Below are 9293 nucleotides of genomic sequence, written 5' to 3' on the forward strand. Positions count from 1 at the left end.
AATGGTAACTCCTAGCAATTTTTAACTTTAAGGTAAAACATGGTAAGTTGGCTTTAATTGTGTGCTAATTGCAGCCAAAGCTTGCCTTCTTAGTTAAGGGCATAGTTAGTTCCCTTTGTCCCCAAGCATTCCAACTGTGAAGCAGGCAAGACAGACGGTTCTCAAAACCCAAAAAAGCAGTTCACAATCTCAAAACACTTAGCAAACCTTGCATCTCACCTGCGTTTTACCAACAGTTCTTAGGGCTGTTTTAATTTCTCAAAGATTAAAGTCATATAACTGGAAGGGACCACAGCTTTTATTTCACCTTAAAATTATTAGATCCAAACACTTGTCTTTTTTAAGGCCAAATTATTATTATTATTATTATTTTTTTGAGATAGAGTCTTGCTGTCTCACTCAGGGTGGAGTACAGTGTCCTGATCTCGGCTCACTGAAACCTCCGCCTACCTGGTTCAAGCAATACTCCTGCCTCAGCCTTCCAAGTAGCTGGGATTACAGGTGTGCACCACCATGCCCAGCTAATTTTTTGTATTTTTAATACATATAGGGTTTCACGATGGTGGCCAGGGAGCTCTTTTTACAGACATCATACACAGTGTACACACAAACAGGGAGAAGAAAACTCAGTCACTGGGTGGGGCCCTTTAAGAGACAGGGCTAGGAAAACAGGCACATACCAAACCAGAAAGAAACATTCCCTACAGCAGGATTGCTAAACAAAGCCAAAAAACTTTAAAGATCAATTTGTTGATAGGGTAGAGAAGCGGAAAGAAAACAAACAGTTTTAAAATGTCTGGGGAAGAATCTCCTTTTTTTTTTTTTTTTTGAGCCGGAGTCTTGCTCTGTCCCCAGGCTAGAGTGCAGTGTCTCGGTCTCTGCTCACCGCAACCTCCCCTTTCGGGTTCAAGCACTTCTCCTGCCTCAGCCTCCCGAGTAGCTAGCACTACAGGCGCACGCCATTTTGTGTTTTCAGTAGAGACGTGTTTCTACTGTGTTGCCCAGGCTGGTTTCGAACTCCTGAGCTCAGGCAATCCACCTGCCTTGGCCTCCCAAAGTGCTAGGATTACAGGCGTGAGCCACCAACACCCGCCCACCTGAACCTCTTAATCAGCAAGTGGTTCCTCTCCCAGGGAGAAAAGTTTAATTATTGTCGCATGAAGTTGAAACCCTTTGGCTGGGGAAGGGGAAAGCTGCCGCAGCATGGCTGGGAGCCAGCCGCTGGCTGTGCGGGGCCCTTGGGCAATGCGACCCAGCCCCAGCATGGAGGTGAGAGCTGCTGGGAGCTGCTGTTCCTTGGTCCCTCCTGAGAAAGCAAGGAAAGGACCATGAAAAGGCCTCCCAACCCCCAAGAGCAACAAGGGGTGGGGGGTTCAAACCCCAGGAGCAACAAGGAGTGAGGGCGTGGTTTCTTGTAAGCTCGGAAATCGGAAGTTGAAAAGGCTTAGAAATCACAGTGAGAGGTTGTTTTTTTTTTTTTTTTGAGACAGAGTCTCGCTGTGTCGCCAGGCTGGGGGGCAGTGGCCCGATCTCGGCTCACTGCAACCTCCGCCTCCTGGGTTCAAGCAATTCTCCTGCCTCAGCCTCCCGAGGCGCGTGCCACCACGCCCAGCTAATTTTTGTATTTTTTAGTAGAGACCGGGTTTCACCATGGTCTCGATCTCTTGACCTCGTGATCCGCGCGCCTGGGCCTCCAAAGTGCTGGGATGACAGGCATGAGCCACTGCACCCCACCGCGAGGTTTTGAGTTCCCATTTCACTCACCGCTTCTGGAGCCCACCTTGCGCCAAAAATGTTGCATGACTTCTCAGTTCAGGTAAAGATGGGGTTCTCGTCTGTCCCGCAGCCATGAACATGTAGGCTTTCAGACAGTTTAAAGGGTGAGTAAAGCCAGATTTTCATGGGTAAAAGCGGGGGAAGGGGAAACAGGGATCCTCCACAAGGCCAGAGTCCCCAGCTAGAGCGTTTCCGAGGTGGCTGTTTGAATCGCAATTCCGCACAGGAGGAGGACGGGCCAGGCTCCTCCCCCTGGCAGAGGGCGCGAGCTTCCTGAGGCTCCACCCCAGCGCGCGGGCTGGTTGGAGTTTCTCTAGGGGTCCCTTCCCACCTGGCTGTCTCACTTGCAACTTCCCTGTCCCTCATGTTGGCTCTGAGTTTGTCATACATGACCTGTATCATTTTCAGGTGTGTTCTTCTGATTCCTAGTTTCTTGAGGGTTTTTATTAAGACAGGATGTTGAATTTTACCGAAGAAAGATTTTTCTGTGTCTATTCAAATGATCGCATGGTTTTGGTTTTTAATTCGGTTTATGTGGTGAATAACATTAATTGATTTTTATACGTTGAACCAACCTTGAATCCCAGGATTCAAGCCTACTTGACTGTGCTGCATTAACTTTGTGATGTACTGCTTTATTTGGTTTACAAGTATTTTTGTACAGGATTTTTGCATCTATGCTCATCAGGAATATTGCCTCGTAGGTTTATTTTGTTGTTATTGTGTCTTTGCCACCTTTGCGTATCAGTATGATGCTGGCTTTGTAGAATGATAGGGACGAATACCCCCTCCTGAATTTCTTGAAAGAAGTTTCAGTAGAATTGGTACCGGCTCTTTGTATAGCTCATAGAATTCGGCTGAAAATCCATCTGATCCAAGGTTTTTTGCTCTTCCTTTTCTTTTCTGTTTTGTTTGTTTGTTTGTTTGTTTTTTGGTAGGTTTTTAAATTATTGATTCATTTTTGGAATTCAATACTTGTCTGTTTAAATTTCTTCCTGATGCAAACTTGGGAGGTGTGTGTTTCCAGGAATTTATCAATATCCTCTAGATGTTCTAGCATCTCTGCATAGAGGTGTTTATAATAGCATCTGAGGATCCTTTTTATTTCTGTAGAATCCGTTGTAATGTGACCTGTGCCTTTTTTGATTGTGCTTATTTGGATTTTCTTCTTTTTCTTTGTTAATATAACTAACGTTTTATCAATCTTGTCTATCCTTTCAAACAACCAACTTTTGATTTCTTTGATTCTTTGTATGAATTTTTGGCCTAAATTCCATTCAGTTCTGCTCTCATTTTAGTAATTTATTTTCTTCTGCTAATTTAGATTTTCATTTGTTCTTGTTTTTACTAGTTCTACATGTGATGTTAGATTGTTAATGTGAGATCTTTTTAATTTGTTGATGTAGACATTTAGCAATATAAAATTCTCTCTTAACACTGCTTTGCTGCATCCCAGATATTTTAGTATGTTATAGCTGTGTTTTTATTCATTTCAAAGAATGTTTTGATTTCTGCCTTAATTTCATTTTTTACCTAAAAGCCATTCAAGATCAAGTTATTTAATTTCTATATCATTGTGTGATTTTCAGAGGTCTTCCTGGTAATGATTTCTATTTTTATTCACCTGTGGTCTCAGAGTATGGTTGATGTAATTTTGAATTTAAAAAAATTTATTGAAACTTGTTTTATGGCTAAGCATGTAGTTGATCTTTGAGTATGTTTCATGTGCAGATGAGAATAATATATATTCTTCATTCGATGAGTGGAGTGTTCTGTAGATGTTTGTTTGTAGGTCCAACTGGTTAAGTGTCAAATTTGTTACTTTTCTTCCTCAAAAATCTGTCTAATGCTGTTACTGGTGTGTTGAAGTGCCCCGCTATTATTGTGTGGCCTTCTATATCTTTTCATATGTATAAGAATACTTGTTACGTGACTCTGGTGCTCCAATGTTGGGTGCATGTATATTTAAGGTAGTTAAGTCTTCTTGTTGAATTGAATCCTTTGTTATACAATGACCTATTTTGTCCTTTTTTACTGTTGTTAAAGTATATTTTATCTGATACAAGAATAGTAATCCCTGCTTTTGTTTATTGCTTGAGTGATAAATTTTTCTCTGAGCCTATGTGTATTGTTACATGTGATATGGGTCTCTTGACGATAGTAGATGTATGGATCTCGTGTTTTTATCCAAATTGCCACTTGGTGTCTTTTAAGTGGGGTGTTCGGACTGTTTTCATTCAAGGTTTATATTGATACATGAGGCTTTGATTCTATCATGAAGTTGTTAGCTGACTGCTTTGTAGTTTAGTTTCTATTGTATAGTTGTTTCATACCAATGTATTTAAGTGTGTTTGGAGAGTTGCTGGTATTGTTCTTTTATTTCCATGTTTAGAACTCCCTTAAGAATTTCTTATAAGGTGGGTCTAGTGGTAACAAATTCCCTTAGTGCTTTGTTGTCTGGAAAATATTTTATATCTCCTTCAATTATGAAGCTTAGCTTAGCAGGATGTGAAATTTTTGGCTGGAATTTCTTTTCTTTTGGAATACTAAATACAGTATCAATCTCTCCTGGCTTGTAAGGTTTTTGCTGAAAAGCATGCTGTTAGCCTTATAGGGCTCTCTTTGTGTGTGATGTGACCCTTTTCTCTAGCCGTTTTTAAGATTTTTGTCTTAGCATTGACTTTTGACAGTTTAATGACCCTATGCCTTGGTGATGTTCATCTTATATATTATCTCACAGGTGTTCTCTAGATTTCTTATATCGGAATGTCTACCTCCCTAGCAAGATGAGAGAAATTTTCTTGAATTATTCCCTTAAATACATGCTGCAGTTGTTTATTTTTTTTCCTCCTTCTCTTTCAGAAATGCCAACAATTTGTAGGTTTAGTCACTTTACAAAATCCCATATTTCTAGAAAACTTTGCTCATTTCTCATTCTTTTTTAAAATATTTGTCTGAGGTTAGTTCAAAAGACTGCTCTTTGAGCTCTGAAATTCCTTCTTTTGCTTGTTCTCATCTATTGATAAACCATTTAGTTTTACTTTGAAATTCCTTAAGTGAGTTATTTAATTCCAGAACCTCTGATTGACTTTTTTAATATGTTTATTTCTTCTTTCATTTCTTGTATTGCTTTAGATGTTCCTTTGTGATGATTTTCAAACTTGTCTTGAATCTTGTTGAGCCACATTGCAATCCAGCTTTGATTTTTTTTTTTTAAACTTTTACACTCAGCAGTACATGTTCAGGTTTATTGTACAGGTAAATTGAATGTCATGGGGGTTTGATGTACAGATTATTTTGTCACCCAGGTAATAAGCATAGTATCTGATAGCTTTTTAGTCCTCACACTCCTCCTACCCTTTACCCTCAAGTAGGCCTCAGTGTCTGTTGTTCCCTTCTTTGTGTCCACAGGCACTCAATGTTTAGCTCCCACTTAAAAGTGAAAAAATACAACATTTGGTTTTCTGTTTCTGTGTTAGTTGACTTAGGATAATGACCTCCAGTTCCATCCATTTTGCTGCAAAGGACATAATTTTATTATTTTTTATGGCTGATAGCAGTCCCTAGTGTATATGTACCACATTTTCTATATCTAGTTTACTGTTGATGGGCATTTAGGTTGATTCCATGTGTTTGCTACTGTGAATAGTACTGTAAAGAACATACACATGCATTCTATCTTTATGATAGAATGATTTATATGACTTTGGGCATGTAGTCATTAATGAGATTGCTTAGTCGAATAGTAATTCCATTTTAAGTTATTTGAGGAATTGCCACACTGCTTTCCACAATGGCTGAGACTAATTTAAATTCCCACCAGTAGGTATAAGCATTCCCTTTCTTTACTTTTTTTCATTTCTGAGTTTTCATTTTGATTGGGGACCACTGCTGGAGAGCTAGAAGGATTCTTTACTGTTGTCACTACATTCAAATTTTTTATAGTGCCATAATTCTTGTACTGATTCCTTCACATCTAGAGACACTGGCTTTTATTTTTATTTTTATTTTTTAGTTGGAGTCTCACCCAGGCTGGAATGCAGTGGCGTGATCTTGGCTCACTGCAACCTCCACCTCCTGAGTTCAAGTGATTCTCCTGCCTCAGCCTCCTTAGTAGGTGGGATTACAGGTAACCACCAACATGCCCAGTTAATTTTTGCATTTTTAGTAGAGATGGTGTTTCACCATGTTGTCCAGGCTGGTCTTGAGCTCCTGACCTCAAGCGATCCACCTGTCTTGGGCTCCGAAAGTGCTAGGATTACAGGCACAGCTACCACACCCGGCCGCATGTCTTATATCTATAATTATTTTCGTGTGGCTAGAATCAGTCTTCCCTTCTTTTCTTTTTTCTTTTCTTTTCTTTCTTTTACTTTCTTTCTTCTTTTTTCCTTCCTTCCTTCCTTTCCTTACATTATTGGGGTATTTTGGGGTTTTTTCACTCTTGCCTAGGCAGTGTGACTAGAGATTGTTGGGTAGTGTCTTTGGCTTTGCTTTTATACCCCTATTAACTTTTGCTGGTAGATTTTATATTGGGCCATGTGGTTTGACCCACAAGCCAATAGATGGTGCTTACAGGTAACAGCTGGCTGCAGACAATGCAACTGGTTATATACTTGGCCCTTGTTCACTAGGAGAAGCTCTTTGTTGCCTCAGGCAATGAGCTAATACACAGAGTACACAATGGTCTGAGTTCCCTACTCAGCTCTAGTATGGGGCAGGATGGGTGGGGCTGGACAGGGCACATCATACTACAGCTCCCCCTGTGGCAAGCATCAGCACCAGCACCAAGGAGGAATACAAGTGGGCAGCCATCATGTGCCCAGAGGTGTGCCTAGAAATGGAGCTGGAAAACCTTCCTAGCACCAAGTTCTCAGCATGGGGAATGAGTGTAGCCTAAACTCCTAATCCAGGAGAGTGCATACTCTGGGTACATGGAGATCTGCCTGGGCATGAAGTGGAGAAGGTTCCACTGCACCACAGTCTCTTTGCAAGAAGGGTATGATGGCTCAGGCTACTAATCCAAAGAAGCAGGTGCTCCAAATGTCCGAAGATCTGCCTGGTGATTGGGCAGAGAGGGTCCTGCTTCACCATGGTCTCTGCACAGGAGAACTGGGATGACTTAAGCTACTAGTTCAGGAGAGTGTGTGCTCCAAAAAGCTGGAGATCTACCCACACATGAAGAAGAGAGGGCCTCCCTTGCATCCAAATCTCTGTACGAGAAGGGTGAGGCAACTGAAGTTGCCAATCCAGGTGAGCAGGGGCTCAGAACACCTGGAAATCTGCCTGGACTCTCCATCCTCTCCATGGAGTGGAGAGGTTAAAGACTTTAAGTTTTAAATGTTTTAGGAAAAAAAAACATTTAATGCATAGAATACAACCAAGAGACACCAAGAAATGTTCAGTTCTTCATTAATTGTTATTTTTCTATTTTTTTCAGTATTTTTGTTGTTGTTTATTGCATCTCCTTATTTTTTAAAAGCTTCAGCTTATAGACAAATGGGGGGCCATTCATGTAATATCGCCATACCTATATATGATATTTACTACCAAAGACTGAAAGTGGTTTTGGGGGTAAAATTTGAATTAAGCAAGGCCTCTGATAAAAATAATGTTAAATGTTTATTATTTTAAAGCTGATTTGTTTAATCAGGAAAAAACAAAAGGCCAGACTTGGTGGTTCATTCCTATAATTCCAGCACTTTGAGAGGCTAATGCAAGAGGATTACTTGAAGTCAAGACTTTGAGACCAGACTAGACACTAAAAAATTCATTGAGTGTGGTGGTGTGTGCCTGTAGTCCCAGCTATTCAGGGGGCTGAGGGAGGAGAATTACTAGAACTCAGGAGTTCAAGGGTTTGGTGATCAATGATAGTGCCACTGCACTCCAGCCTGGGTAACAGTGCAAGACCCTAACTCTAAAAGAGAGAGAGAGAGAACATACATTCACTTGTTGAAAGTCATTTTATCAACTGTCTATACATGTAAGTTGATGTCTTTCAACCAAATTAAACAGGAGAGCAATTGTACTGGACATAAATTGAAGTGCATCAGAATTTCCAACAGAATGCCGTCAGCTATCCACTCACTTTTATTTTGCCTATTTGGAGCACTCTGTGTGATATTTGTATTTCTTATTGATCTCAGCAATTTTTCTGAGGCAGGGATAAGAATATATTCTTTATATGTTCAGACATGTAGCACAGAGAGTTGCACACAGTAGGCCCTCAGTAAATGTGTATTGAGTGAGTAAAGGGCAGAGTTGACTTTCTAACAGTCAGTTCCTCTACAGTTAGTAGAAGTAGTAACAACAGTTGCAGTAGCAGCAGCAGCAGTGGAGGTACTAGTAGTAATGGTACTAGTAGTAGATTTAAGATCCGGAAAGGAGGTGGGGAGGAAGAAGAACTGGCCTACCTACATCACTCGGAGTCTTGTATAATAAAAATGCAGAAAATCAGACCTCTTAATTAGAGCTTTTGTTCAGGGATAATGTTATGAATGATAGATACAGATATGTTGACTGTAAATAATGACTGATCATGTTCACAAAAAAGTTTTGTATGTGAGGAATCCCTTGTAAATCTGAGGGATTCCTGATGTTTTATTATTAATAAATAATGACGTGCAGTAAAACAGAAGACACCATCTATACACATGCCAGGCTTTTTGTGACTTTTTTTTTAATTGTACTTGGTTTTGTACATATTATAAAAAAGAATAGTATATGTGTGTGAAGATAAAGTGATATATATAATTGGATAAATTAAAGCAAGGGAAATACTTTAAAGACAAGGGAGGGAAATGATGGTGGTTTTATAAGTATATAAACATAGAAGTCAAACCTTATGCAAATATTTCAAAGTGTATTGGATTGTTAGTTATAGTGTGCCAATAACATATGACATAACAGATGTGCTTCTAGTAGATGCTAAAAAAATCTGTAACTTTGTACAACCACATCCTCCATAGTTATTGGTTAATTATATCCATGCCTATTGATTGAAATCACAGACTCCCACTTCCCCAGAGTTTCAATTACGGTAATTATATAGACAAGTTCAATTTATAGATAAGGTGAGTTCACTGTATGTGTGTGTACCCTCAACACCCACAAGGATATGTACATATTATTTAATAATTTAAGATCAAATATTTGTGTGTTATATTAGAAATTTATCAAATTTGTAGCAAATTTTGAAAATATAAAATTACTTTTGTATTAATTCTTTAAAATTTTTCTGTTTGCCTTTCCTTTTCTTTTTGTTCTTCTAAAATATTTTTGAATTATTCCCAGAATCTTTGTATTAAAAGGTTTAGTAAGAAGGATGAGAGTCAGGCAGAGAAACCTGCATAATGCCATTCATATTTGTAAATATGCCTACTAAACTCTAACAATAATCCTTCATACAGCACTCATGTGTTAAAATATTAAAAAGAATTATCATCTTATCTTACTTTTGATTTGATATGCCAATCATATGTACATAATACTGTGGCTATTTTAAATAACCATTTATGCTT

The 9293-nt window shown here is 39.2% G+C and overlaps 1 long non-coding RNA gene across 1 annotated transcript in view; it reads right to left on the bottom strand.

The window, feature by feature from the left end:
* The window catches only part of LOC116565524, a 197753-nt gene extending 195695 nt beyond the window's left edge, over positions 1-2058 (bottom strand). The window contains exon 1 of the long non-coding RNA XR_004275483.1: positions 1765-2058. This is a non-coding gene — a long non-coding RNA (uncharacterized LOC116565524). The remainder of the gene's footprint in view (positions 1-1764) is intronic.
* Positions 2059-9293: the final 7235 nt, after the last annotated feature.

This window comes from Sapajus apella, unplaced genomic scaffold (assembly GCF_009761245.1).
Source record: "Sapajus apella isolate SASKATOON/1434 unplaced genomic scaffold, GSC_monkey_1.0 scaffold40, whole genome shotgun sequence".
NCBI lineage: Eukaryota > Metazoa > Chordata > Mammalia > Primates > Cebidae > Sapajus > Sapajus apella.